At 39.9% G+C, this 14,750-nt stretch overlaps 1 long non-coding RNA gene across 1 annotated transcript in view; it reads left to right on the top strand.

The window, feature by feature from the left end:
- Nucleotides 1-311: 311 nt before the first annotated feature.
- LOC119854085 overlaps nt 312-14,750 on the top strand; it is a 57,014-nt gene continuing 42,575 nt past the window's right edge. Inside the window, exon 1 of the long non-coding RNA XR_005292338.2 lies at nt 312-533. This is a non-coding gene — a long non-coding RNA (uncharacterized LOC119854085). The remainder of the gene's footprint in view (nt 534-14,750) is intronic.

Below are 14,750 nucleotides of genomic sequence, written 5' to 3'. Positions count from 1 at the left end.
TCAGTGGCTGACAGAGGAACCTAGGCACACCCTCTACTCCGGGTTCCAGCTCACAAGCCCTCTAGTCTGCTCCCTCCTAAGCCTTTTCCTTACCACCTGGCACTCCCTGGTTTGCCAACTTCACCACTCCCTCCTTCCAGGGAGCAACCACAAGCTGCATGTCTCTGTAGTTTCCCAACACAGCTCCCTTCTCCCAGGGAGCAACTAAGGCCTATTTCCCTTCAGTCCCCACTCAGTTTCCTGTCTTTATAAATCCCAGCCCAGCTCATTCCCCCTCAGCTGGGCTCCCTCACTCAGTCAGGGGATTATTTAGCCACCTGATTCCCCTCAGCTGTGGCTTGTTGGGTTAATTAGCCCCCTTCTCAATCCACATGAACCCTTTCTGGGCAAGTGTGGGGTAAACAGTCCATCACCCAGAGCCTTTCCCAGTGACTGGAGTCTTTGCCTGTGGTGGGGAAAAGCACGAGCATCAGGGAGGCAGTAGGACACTACACTGCTAGAAATTGCTGTGTAGCTGGGGAGTCACAGCTTGGGTGAGTAGAAAGCCATGTGGGGTATGTACACAAGTACATACCCACACCCTTCAGGTTTGTCTTTACTCTGCTTGCTTCAGCTGTGTCTCATTGTCAACACTGCTATTATTACCAGTGCTGGGGGACTACATGTGTATATACCCTACATACCACTGAAAGAAGGGTGCAGTTCAGAAACACCCTGTATAGTGACTATTGTACCACACAACACTGGGATGAGACAGATACCTATTTGTCCTATATACAATCTTTACTTTTTATTCTAAAGATATTATAAATAACTGAAAGATTGCTGGTCCAAATAATGAGACGGAGACCAAATAGGCTGTGGATCTATGTGTATTATGGATGGTCAAAGAACAGTCAGAAGGAAATGATCAAAAGAGATCGAACAGCTGTGGTTTTTCTTTAGTAATTTCTGTTTTTATAAGAGCAAAATATACATACAGGAAAGGCAAAACCTTCACTAGGTAAAAGGAATTGAATACAAAGTAAAGTGGGCATCATCAACAAGTACAATAATGCCATCCTGGATATAGACTTTATTCTGCTATTTCTTCGATTGGGGGTGCATACAGGTCTTAAATAGAGCTATCATGCTGTGATAAACCTTTTCCTTAGTGTTCCTGATGGTAGTACTATACCACCAACATCACATAGTATTCAAAGCGAAGAGTTAACCAGGAGGCTTATAACTCCTAATTCTACGTGGCTGCTATCATTATAGATAGATATTAAGAAAAACGTTCTAACTAACTCTGAGGGAGTAAAGCTCTGGCACAGGGTTCCAAGGGAGGCTGTAGAATCCCCAACACTGGAGGTTTTTAAAAACAGTTTGTACAAACACCTGTCAGGGATGATCTAGGTGTACTTGGTCCTGCCTGGACTTGATGACTGTCAAGATCCTTTCCTGCTGTACATTCCTATGATTCAGTAATATCTGAATATCTCATGGGCATTAAGGAGTCTAACCCCACAACACCCCTGTGAGGGTGGGAAGCATCATTATTCCTATTTCACAGCAGGAGAACTGAAGCATAGATAGCTACTAACTTCACTAGTCTGTGGATCAGGCCCTGGGGGACATGCTCAAAGTCATATGAGCCAATTGGGACCAGAACCTTAATTTCCTGTATCCCAGTTCAGTGTCTTAACCAAAAGGCCATCCTTCCCCTGCAGAGGTAAATGGGCTTGAAAGGGCTATTCTACATTTTGACATGTCTCCAGCTGCAAGAAATACTGTCATGCCAATATCAGACTCCAGCTACTCCTAAGTTCTTGAAGTCATGGCTCCATTCAGATTTAAAACAGCCTCACGGGAAAATTTCATTGTGAATAGAAGGCAGAAATGTTTCTATTCCTGATTATACACAATAGAAAACATATACAGGAGGGGCATAATGGCATAGGGTGTTCTTTAGGATTTGGCAGATTGCAGCTGTATTTCTTTTAAAAGAATAATTGCCTAGGGAGCCAAGAGCCCAGCCCTTCATATAGGAGTCTTTAATCACGCAAGCAGCCCTACAGCTTTAAAGCAAAGAGCCCAGGTAAGGAGAAAGGACTTGTGTAACTTAAAAAAATTCCAAACAAATGATATTGCTGAAGAGTGAAACTTAGAGCACACAATTAGAAGACAAGACACACAGCTTTTTAGACTAAACATGATCCTCAATAGCTTCACATATGGGCACAGTCTTATTAGGGGGAGGATCCAATCATTCTACTGACTTCAGTAGTGTTCCTTGAAAGTCCAAAAAAGCGGTATCTTGAATGGTCTGACTGTCCTGGGTACAGAGATCAGCCGAGATTATAGGACACTACTTACTGTTGCTCATTACTGTGAGCAATCCACTTAGCTTGAGACGCTGGGGGATAGAAAAGGTCAGGGGTTTCAAAGTTCCTCTGAGTATGCTAAGCAGTAAATAAAACTTGGCACAGTGCAGTAACAATAGATCTTTTATGATGATAATCACAAAGTAAAAAGTTGGAAAAATCTGGCAGATTACCAACTCTGGGACACAATCCTACACACAGTGAGGAAAACAGCTATGAAGATCTACACCATCATCACCTCCAGCTAACCCCTGCACTAATGAGTCCTCCTCCTATTGGAGACCTATGTGGCCAAATCCTGATATCTGTAACACCCACACAGTTCCCTTAAATCCATGGGGTTGCACCGTTGTGACAGAAGAATTTGACCATGTTTTGAAACCTTCATCCCTTCAGATATCTCTCCTCCTCTAACTGGGATAGTCATGTTGCTTTGATCTTCGGAAACAGAAACTTAGCTCTCTGCAGCAACTGGGGACCCCCATGACCCCTTAAATGATACTATAAAGCATATCCATAATTTAAGAGTCATTAAACTGCCTTGTGTAATAAATTACTACAGATAATGTTCAGGCCATTAAGTAGGCACAATAAAGTCAGCCTTTCTATTTATATTTTCTCTCTTAAATCAAGCACAGATCTGAATGAGCATTACCTCTGTTATAGTGGAAAGAACCAGTATAGCCCTTACACTAACATGGGAGGCAATAGACCTCTTTTGTAATGCAATACAGTGAAACTTGTCCAAGGGCAAACAATTGCCTTAGCAGTTGTTCATAAAAAGTCCCCAAGCTTAGGATCCAGTCTTGCGGCTACCAAAGTCAATAGCAGTGTTCCCATTAACTAGGCTGGGAATAGGACTGACTCCGCACTGAGTACTCTTTCTTTACTAGAAGAGCATCAACCAATAGTTGCTGGATCCTTGAGGGGCAGTTTGAGACAGGTTCCACTGTATTACTTTACTTTTTACTATGTGTTTGTACAGTGCCTAGTATAAAGAGGCCTCAGTCTCCGATGGGGACTCCTAGTTATGCTGGTAGGACTTAATCCAGTTTCTACTTAAATCAATGGGAATAGGTTAGGGCAGTGGTTCCCAAACTGGGGTTCGTATACCCTTGGGGGTTCGCAAAATGTATTGGGGGTTCTCAGAAAAAAATACTGTAATGGCGGACAGAGCCATCCCTAGGGACCCTAACCCCCATGGGGGCCAGCAGCCTGAGCCCCATGACCATGACTTCCTGGCAGAACAACTTTAAGCTTTGTTGTGTTGTAGTTTGTAGTTGTGCATTGTTTGCCTGGACTGCTCAAGACCCGAATGCTTGTGGGAAGAACTCTTTATTTGAGTTGGCTTCTTAAATACCTTCATGCTGTTTCACGTCTGGTACTCCTTGATGAAACATGTAGGAGGCTTAATCTAAGTGATATGAGCTACAGAAGTGAAATCTTGGAAGAGTGTTGCCATTTTCATAATGTAATACAATTAATAATGTAATGATTGATAAATAGTATGTAATAAGCGTGTCATAAAAAACAAATGATTTCTAAGATCACTGCTTCTATAACTTATGCTCAGGTAAGGGAGAAAATCCCTGGAAATATTCATTTTTAGGAAGCAGTTTGCGAGATTTGATATTTTCGTGAAAGGGATTTGTGGGCTATTGAAGTTTGGGAACCACTGGGTGAGGGCATCGTTTTCTTTTCCCAGTGTAATAGCCTCTGTATACCTTTAATGAATCTAGTGTACTTCATATATACTGAACTGTGTTCTTTTTTCATTAGGGATAAATATCATACTTGAGTTATATGATGTCCCATGTTTCTGCAAAGTGATGACCTGATGATCAAAATTAGTTCAGTCAGGGAGAGTTGAAGCCCTTGTGAGTTTTGCCTGCAGAGGCCCTGCAGGAATGAAATCATGGGGAAGTAAAGGAGTATTTCTAAACGTTGTGATCTCCAAAGCTAGGAAGTTGCAACACGAAATCAATCATCTTATAGGGCAAGGCAGGAAAAACAAAACAAAGAGAATAAAAACCTTATGTTTTGTTTTAACCAAAAGGCAGAAGGAAACCTAACTATCTTTGTTATTCAAACACTGATTAGCTGTTTTAAATTTATATAATAAAACACACAGTAATGAGCATATGATTTTTTTTGCAACTTCGGTATCCAGTTTGTCCTGTAGAAAAGAGCACAAAATAAGGCAAGTACATTTATATATGCCAAAATTTCCAGACCCTGTGGTTATAACACATGATCTACTTTACCACTGAAACTTACAAGAATGATTCGAAAGGTCTAAGAACCACATTTGATTATATAAACTTTTCACCTTTTACCAATTGCTTAATTTTTTAAAAAAATAATTTTCTAATGCAGTACAGCTCACAATAAGCAAACTCTTGTTAAGTGAAACTGCAGGTTAACCAGAGTTCTTATGTCTTCCAGGATGGTATGGAATATGAATACTAGGCAGTTTTGCAGGTAGGCTGGGTAAAGGCAGCACACTCATAATCCCAACTAGTGCATGTTTTTAGACCTGATCATAAAGCCAAAAGGTAGTCTGTCCACTGTGCCTTTGGGTTGGAGGCCAGAGCACAGATCACCAGCTTCCCCTATTTATGTCAAAGCTTTAGAAGTCAGCACAGGCTTTAGAATAACTGTGATTGTACAGTAGACATTTTAAGGAAAGATTTACCCCATGGTTCAGTTTTCAGAACTATGGATAGGATATAAAATTGCCTTGACTGCATCAATTGATAATGCTTTTCAAGATAGTGTGACAAGAGTACCTGACGTAAAACCTGTACCAAGCAATAGCAAATCCTGCTCCAAACAGCTTGCATTTGAAAGACAAATGCAGGTACAATAAAGAATAAACAGAGTAATAATAGCCATTTTATCTGCAGACTTCAAGACCTTTTACAACGGAGATCAGTATCATTATCTGTACTGGGGCACTGAGGTACAGAGACTTATGCAGGGTCATGCAGTAGGCCATTGGCAAGAACAGAATCCAAGTGCAGGTATCTGTACCTAGCTAGATACAACACAACCTCCATCTTTAGAGTAACCATTGTGCAACTTTAAACAGTCCTTTTCAAACCATCACTTGAGTCCAGTAACAAAGTCCTCCAAACTTTTAGGCAGTCTCCTTTTTCTCATAGTTCTAACACCATAAAAGGTAAGAATGAGAGTAAGCCATGGAGCAATTCCCACTACTATAGATTGGCCATCCTCTCTCGGAGTCTTCGATGTTCTCCTGTCCAACATGGAAATCAGCATTCACTTCTTCAGCTGCTTGTTGATGAGTTGCGGACAATCTTGAAGTGTTCCATTTCTTTCCATCTATTAACACAGCAGAATCTCCTCAGATTTCCCTTTTCTATAAAGGACATGAATATCTTAAATGTCCCTTTTTGACTCTGTATGGCAGCCTCACATGAACAAAATCTCTAATTTGAAACTTGTGAGGTTTAGAACTTTTCTTGAGATCTGTCTGTATTGCTCTTGTTTGTTCTTAACATTTTCATTAATACTTTCATCTGAAGGTTTGGTTGAAAAAGGGAAACTGGTAAGCCCTTGACAGTTTGTAAGTCAGGTATAGGCCTTGCACCATCTTACCAGTTTAAAGGGGATATTCCTGTTGTTGAGTGTGGGGTGGTTCTGTAAGCAAACAGCAGTTCATGTAAAGCTTCTTTCCATGGTGTCACTTGAAAACATCTTTCAGCAGTCTGTTCATTCTTTCAATTAGACCATTAGCTCTTGGATGGTATAAATAAACGATTTTGTGTTTGATACCATTGCTACTGATGTATTGCTATATTTCAGCAGAGGTCAATTGCATTCCATTGTCAGTTACCAGTTCCTTGGGGAATCCTTCTCCGGTGAAGATTGATAACATGAATCTATTTCAGTGGTAACCTTTCCAGCGAATGTAACTTCTGGCCATTGTGCCATTACTATGGCAAATCTTTGCATAATAGAATGATCTTCACAAGGTCCCATTGTATCGAGAGGCAGTTTATCCCATGGACAGTTGGGATAGTCAACTGGTATGAGAGGGAGGCTGAAGGTTTTCTATGACTTATCACCATTAGCCGAAGCCATTCAATTTGTGATTACTTGCTCGTTCATCCGTGGCCACCAGAAGTCTTGTCACAATCGCCTTTTTGTTAAAGTCATCCCTAGATGTCCTTCATGTGCCAGATGAATTAATCTTTCTCTTAGGAGTGTAGGCACAAAATGATCAATTCTCAAAACCCATTCATTTACAACTCATGTGATATGTCTCTGTATGGATGCAAGTGTTCTGGTGTCATGGTCTTGTAATGCCAGCTGTTGACTGTGTGACTGTTTAGGTCCTGAAATACCTTGACTTCTCTCATGGCTATTGCCAATTCTGTGATCACTCCTTGAGTTGTAGAAATGATTTGTGCAATGGCAATACCTTCATCTCTCTATTGCACTCTCATCATAAGGTGTATGAAAAAGAGACAATTTGCAATGGTGTTCTTGGCACCTGGAAGACATACTATCTAGAAATCAAAGTTTGGTGGCCCATCTGGCAATTCTTGATGTTGCTCAGCCAGAACCCTGCATGGTGGATAGAGCCAAAAGAGGTTTGTGGTCAGCTCTTTAGATAAATCTCCTACCACATAGGTAGGTTCTGAAGTGTCTACAGCCCAGAAATGCACCAGAACTTCTCTCTCAGTCATGGAATAAGATTCTTCCTGATCATTCATGGCTCTGGAGGCAAGTGAAATACTGATTGCATGTCCATTTTTTAGCTGAGTCAAGATAGCACCAAGACCTCACAAGCATCTGTTTTAACAAAATAAATTTGCTAGTCTCTAAGGTGCCACAAGTAATCCTTGTTTTTTTTTATACCAATCACAGTAAAACAACCATTCAAAGAGGAGATTTTGAAAAGATGCAAAGAAGATATCATTGAACCAGTTGATTCATCAAAATGGGTTTCTCCTGTCGTTCTCTCCAGGAAGCCTAATACTGCCATCTGCATGTGTGTGGACTTGAGAAGCAAGTCTTTATGACCCTTGATTTATCCTCTATGTACCAGTTCCCCTTAATGGAAGGATCCCACAAGCACTCGGCTTTCAGCAGTTGAAGGTGTGTTCCAATTCAAACAGGATTCTGTATGGGCTAACCTCTGCAGTGTCTGTTTTCCACAGAATGATGTATATGATCTTTGGAGAGACAAGGGTGTTACTTACATTCAAGACAACATTTTAGCGTATGGCAAAGATGATTCCAAACATATCAGCATGACAAAGGTTCTAGAAAAACTTTAACAACATGGACGTACCATCAGCAAAAAGAAATGTCAACTCTGTCCAACTCAGTGACATATGTAGGAAATAGTCTCTCTTGGAATGGCATACAAACAAAACCAGACCCAGCAAAACCTATTTGGGAAGCACCAGAGATGGATAACATGGACAAACTTCAATCCTTATTGGGATTATGCAAATACTATTCAAACTTTGTACAGGTTTCAGAGTAGCAGCCGTGTTAGTCTGTATTCGCAAAAAGAAAAGGAGTACTTGTGGCACCTTAGAGACTAACAAATTTATTAGAGCATAAGCTTTCGTGAGCTACAGCTCACTTCATCGGATTTGCTTTGCATCATCTCCTTAAAAAAGGATGTGGGGTTGGAATGGGATGAAGCATGCAAGAACAGCTTTAACAAGATAAAATATGCAATTTCCACCAGCCTGTTTATGTGGCCATTGCTTATTAGCACTGTAGTGTCCAGGAAGTAGATCTCTTGTGTGGACTGGTCCAGGCTGAGGTTGATGGTGGGATGGAAATTATTGAAATCATGGTGGAATTCCTCAAGGGCTTCTTTTCCATGGGTCCAGATAATGAAGATGTCATCAATGTTACATAAAGACATAAACACCACCCTATACTGGAAACCTACTGAGTGCTATACATACCTACATGCCTCCAGCTTTCATCCAAACCACATCACACGATCCATTGTCTACAGCCAAGCTCTAAGATACAACTGTATTTGCTGCAATCCCTCAGACAGAGAAACACACCTACAAGATCTCTATCAAGCGTTCTTATAACTACAATATCCACCTGCTGAAGTGAAGAAACCGATTGATAGAGCCAGAAGAATACCCAGAAGTCACCTACTACAGGACAGGCCCAACAAAGAAAGTAACAGAACGCTACTAGCCGTCACCTTCAGCCCCCAACTAAAACCTCTCCAGCACATCATCAAGGATCTACAACCTATCCTGAAGGACGATCCCTCACTCACAGATCTTGGGAGACAGGCCAATCCTTGCTTACAAACAGCCCCCCAACCTGAAGCAAATACTCACCAGAAACCACACAACAAAAACACTAACCCAGGAACCTATCCTTGCAGCAAAGCCCATTGCCAACTCTGTCCACATATCTATTCAGGGACATCATCATAAGACCTAATCACATCAGCCACACCATAAGAGGCTCGTTCACTTGCATGTCTACCAATAAGAAAAGGAGTACTTGTGGCACCTTAAAGACTAACAAATTTATTAGAGCATAAGCTTTCGTGAGCTACAGCTCACTTCATCGGATGCATTTTACGTAGCTCACGAAAGCTTATGCTCTAATAAATTTGTTAGTCTTTAAGGTGCCACAAGTACTCCTTTTCTTTTTGCGAATACAGACTAACACGGCTGCTACTCTGAAACCTATGTCTACCAATGTGATACATGCCATCATGTGCCAACAATGCCCGTCTGCCCTGTACATTGGCCAAACTGGACCAAAAGAATAAATGGAAACAAATCAGACATCAAGAATTATAACATTCAAAAACCAGTCAGAGAACACTTCAACCTCCCTGGTCACTCAATTTCAGACCTAAAAGTCGCAATTCTCCAACAAAAAAAACTTCAGAAACAGACTCCAATGAGAAACTGCAGAATTGGAATTAATTTGCAAACTGGACACCACTAACTTAGGCTTGAATAAAGACTGGGAGTGGATGGGTCATTACACAAAGTAAAAACTATTTCCCCATGCTAATTCTCCACCCCCCACTGTTACTCACACCTTCATGTCAACTGTTTGAAATGAGCTATCCTGATTATCATTACAAAAGGGTTTTTTTCTCCTTCTGATAATAGCCCACCTTAATTAATTGGTCTCGTTACATTTGGTATGGCAACACTCATTCTTTCATGTTCTCTATGTATATAGATCTTCCTACTGTATTTTCCACTGCATGCATCTGATCAAGTGGGTTTTAGCCCACGAAAGCTTATGCCCAAATAAATTTGTTAGTCTCTAAGGTGCCATAAGTACTCCTGGTTTCTTTTTTGCTGCTACAGACTAACACAGCTACCACTCTGAGACCTGTGATTGGTATGTTTCACACTTTATGCTGTACAAGCCCCACTTTTTTTTTTTAAGCTGGATCTTGTGTATGAACTTTTTTTTAACATCTGTGGCATTGGTGAAAACTTCCAGACAGCATGTGAAGAATTTTGGGAGGACTAATTTTGTCAATGCTGTATCTGGAGGAAATCTGCCCCCACAAGGTGGGGTGTCCAGAGGCTCTGACTCCTGAGAGGGACAGCATTCTTGAATGCTGGGTAACCATGGCTACAGATAGGAGATGTTGTAGGAGATGTCATCATTTAGTCTACATTCAGCCTTTGGCGCAGAAGTCCTTTCTACTGAACACCATATAAAACCCCTGAGGTTCTTGAAATTTAGCTGTGGACTATTATTGGTTTATTTTGATATTTTTGTTAGTTTCCTGTCAATAAATGGTTAATTTTACCACAGCCTGGATTTTAAATTTACTTAAGCAGATGAAAGCCTCAGTGACAAACTCATAGGGATATTATAACTACTGCTCCAGGGTGTGTGGAGGATAATCGGTTCATGTTTATATAATAAGTGAAAGATGCTATAATTACTTTTAAAAAAGATGTAGTGAACCTATCCTATAGAATTCTTTTTACGGAGCAGCTTCATTATATCCAGAAAATTAGTTTGCATGTGGCAGGGATTGGAACAATTCTAGACTTTTATGGTACTCTGAGTTATACTAGGCTACAGTTCACTATAAAACAAAAGGATCCACTAAAGTTAGATATAATAAACTATGCAGGAGTTGTTTAAGACCACTACCACAATAGTGGAGTATATATTCAGCTAAGGTGGTTTTGTTCTTAGGTTTTGTACATTCAATCTTATTGCATGCTTTATGTGGAATCTTTACCCTGGAGGATAAATTACGGTGTGTGTATGTATGTGTGTGTGTATCTATATATATACTCTCCCACTCTTGAAATGCAGCCATTTGTGTTACTGATATATTCTGCTGCTATTACTTGACAGGAGTTTGTTCCCTGATTGCACAGCTCTAGTAAACAGGTACCAGAGGATGGGAGTTCTGTTTTGCAAAGGATTTCAAGATTTTAAAGTCTGGCTTCCTTCCAAACCAGAGCTAAAATTGAAAATGTCAAAATTCTCCATAAAGGAAAATCCTTCCACCCCTCCCGCCAATTTGTCTTGAGTCGTGTTATTTTGACAAAAAAATCAAAATGCTTTGTTTTGATTTTGACTTTTTAATTTATTATTATTATATTATAATTAAAAAATAAAATTCAAACCAAAAACTAGCTTCCAAATGAACATTTTAAAGATAGCATTACAAAAAAGATGAACCAGGACATTTTGACATTGTCGACATCCCTCTGCAGGTCCCGCCCCTGTACTCCCTCTTTTTAAAACAAAATTCTGGCAAATTGACTTGATATTATAAAGCATTTTGACTTCAACAGACCTGCATATTCCAATGGAATATGGTATCATTAATGTTTCTTCAGCTCTGCTATCTACCATGATATGGTCAAATGTATCCAAAGTGGATATTTATGAGCGCTCTCTGATACTATATATGGTACTTAGATGGTATATCAAGATCATTGGGTCACTCTCAGTCAGTGTGTTGTGACATTATGTCTGCATCTATTACAGTGGCAGTGGGTAGCCAGCAGATGCTAATGCAGACAAAAATCATGGTTTTAATTCCATTTTCTTAATCTTTGCTACCTATCCCTCACCCAAAAGCGTGCTATGCACCATTACATAGGGAATGGTAGGGGTTAAGAGACAGGGCGAAATAGGTGGAAATAGACACACCAATGTATAAATGAACCAAAAGTTCTAACTGATTAAACAACAACAACAACAAAAGAATGGGACATGAGGCAGAAATCCCAGTCAGAGATGAGTTCAGAACTCAGTAATTCCTGGATCCCAAGCCTGGGATCAAGGAACTTGTACTGGAAAATATGGGAGAAAAAACCCAACAGTTTTCTTTCTCAGATCATTGGTTTTTCTGTTTGTTTGATTTTTGGGTGCGGAGATGGTACAATCCTAGGTGTATTTTAAAAATTAAAAATGCTCTTAATTGAACATAAGCCATCAGACTGGTAGGTTACTTTAAGGCATATGTTCAAAACTTGACATGTAAAATTCTTATCATTTAAGTGAGTTACTTATTTAGTTTAAGAGCCCACAAAACTTAAGAGCTCTTCCATAAGCTTCCACAGATAAGACTTAGTTTTCTCTCATACTTGCTCTTATCTCTCAGCACATGTGCCTGGTGTAAATGTATCTATAGCCAAAACAGAACTATACAGGAAAGTCTCGGTGCTATTAATTTCTTTGTTGAATCAGGGCCTCATAAGAAGCAGAATTATGTAGTTATAATTTTGACACCTACCAATACATACATCACAGATCCACATGAAAAATGACATGCATGCAGTTATTTAGAAAGTAAGTACATAAAAATACAGTCTAGTAAACAATGAACAGAGGGAAAAAAATCCCTGAAATCTAGTGTTTCAAAGAATGTTTTTTTTTTTTTACCTTACCTGCCTACGGGCAACTCATATTCAAAAGTATCTAAAGCCTTTTCTGGTATACAAACAACTCCTGTTAAATGGGCATGATTAAGTTTGCAGCAGATTCATAGTAAGTTTTTTAACACAGATACTGGTTTTTAAAGGATGTATTAAGGCCATTCGGAGTAAAGGTGTTTAAAATCCCATCCACAGTCCATTTTGTTTAAAAAAAATCAAAACAAAGATGTGACTGATTGTTGGTTTAGGAGATACTACGTACTCATTTGTAGAAGGAACCTCTATTTAACTCCCAACTTTAAAGCAGCTTCCTGGGATGTCTTTGGGTGCTTTAGATTGTCATGGTGGGAGGAATGTTTTAAAATGAAACCTATGTTTGTCATAGTCCCTGGGCAGTCTTCCCCTTCTGAGATCCTTTTCCAGTCACCTGAGTGCATCCCTTTCCAGTGGCAGGCCTGTGCCTCCATTTCTCTTTGGTGGGGGCAGACCAATCACTCCCCAACTGGGTCTCTGTTTTACACTTACCTGGATGACAACTGTGTTACCTAGCAGGTCCAACTGGGCCTGAACCCTGTGGTCAATAATAGCAAGCAGTGACACACAAGCAGTTTCTCCAAAATAAAGTATGATTTATTTTGCCCAAATGGTACACAGAGCTCAGAAAAGCAGCTTTAAAATAACAAGCATACCTATAGGCATATTCTCTAACCGATGCTTGGCAGTCGTCTCCAGCTCCTACTTAGACATGACTTAGTATTGAAGTTACAGCTTGCTTCCAAACCTGATTCTCAACCAGCCAGTCTACCTATCATCCCCACTGCATGCTGACTCTGCCTCTCTGTCAGTTTCCTGCCGAGCTGACCATCTTCCCCATCCCTTCCTGCCAGGGGCATCTTTTCTACCACTCATGGTCTTTTTCTCTCAGCCCCAGTCTTGGAAGATAAAAACATCCTAATTTGGATGGAGCCAGGTAGGTTCTTCCCCAATGGCCCAGCCATGGTGATCTTAATTCCTTTGAAACAGGGTCATCATTTACCCTTTCTGGGTTTCTTAATCCTTTACAGCCTTCTTTGATTTGACTATGCATTCATACAGATAACAATACCAAATTGAACAGGGTTATACGTAATATTAATAAAGAAACAATACAGATGCTTTCCCAGTTTGTCAGAATGTTCACATCCAAATTTCACAGTTGTGCCCCTATCTCCATAACAGACAAAAACATAAACCAGAATCTGAACAACTCTGAATGCAGGGAATTTTCTGATTTTCACAGCTTGAGCCTATCGATACTACCAAAGTCACAATCCAAATGAAAGTAAAAGTAAATAAAGCAGAGCTCCACACGGATCACTTTTTGTCATTGGGTCATGGAGGAGACGCAAATGAAATACTAGATTATAGAATCCAGATAAAAGATCAAAAAACCAAGGAGCTTGGAGAGAAAAAGTCACAAATTTTAGAAGCCATTAAGAGACATGAGCCCATTAAAGTGACAGATGAGGTAATAGAAAAAAATTAAAACATTCAAAACAAAAAGTGGCTTGCAAATGAAAACGCTAAATGTTTTATGCCAAAAATGAGTAAATGGGACATTTTGGCATTGGCGTCTCTCAGTTCGTTAGGCTTTTTGTTTGCTTGTAGATAACAGAGTCCAGAGAAAATATCAAAAAAAACAAGGAGCTTGAAGGGAAAAAGTCAGACATTTTAGAAGCTGTTAAGTGATATGAGCCAGATAAAATGATAAATGAGGTGGGTTTGGTCTGAATTGTTTTCTGGTTCAGTTGCTAAGGTTTCATTTTCCTGGGGAGGAAGTAAAATGTCCAGAGCCCTTATAACAACAGAGAAGATAGTAGCATTTAGTACTATTAAAAGTTATGAGGCATCAGACCAACCGGAATATAGTCTGTCAGTTCTGAAGGGACTTTGAAAAGGAAAACAAGATTCTCTTTTGGCAGAAGTTTTTCATAGTTTGTCGAGGGCATTAGCCTCCAATGTTCCCCTCCTTGTAAAATGAGCATAAGGCAGAAACATCCATGAGACAATATAGAGGAACTTACCACACAGAATACCATGATCCATGTGCAAAAGTCCCAGTTAGGAGGCAAAAATCTCATAGGACGTGAGAGTACTATGGTTACCTACTCCAGACTGGCCCTCTGCACATAGTAAAATCAGAACTATAATGTGAATATCTTCACACTGCCACTGGCACTCCCAAATAGGCCCTCCTATATACAAGTAAATATAGAAACTAGATTCTTGCACAGGAGTCCTAAGGTTCAAACTGGGTTTCAGATGGGCAGAAAAATCATTGCTACTAAGTATAAGCAGCATTATCTAGTGAATAGAGTACAGTCTTTTCTGGATAGAGTAAATGACCTTCAAGAAGATACATTAGCTTCAAAAAGAAAAGGAGTACTTGTGGCACCTTAGAGACGAACAAATTTATTAGAGAATAAGCTTTCGTGAG

Source organism: Dermochelys coriacea, chromosome 3, assembly GCF_009764565.3.
Source record: "Dermochelys coriacea isolate rDerCor1 chromosome 3, rDerCor1.pri.v4, whole genome shotgun sequence".
NCBI classification, from domain to species: domain Eukaryota; kingdom Metazoa; phylum Chordata; order Testudines; family Dermochelyidae; genus Dermochelys; species Dermochelys coriacea.
This window is presented reverse-complemented; position numbering and strand designations above follow the sequence as displayed.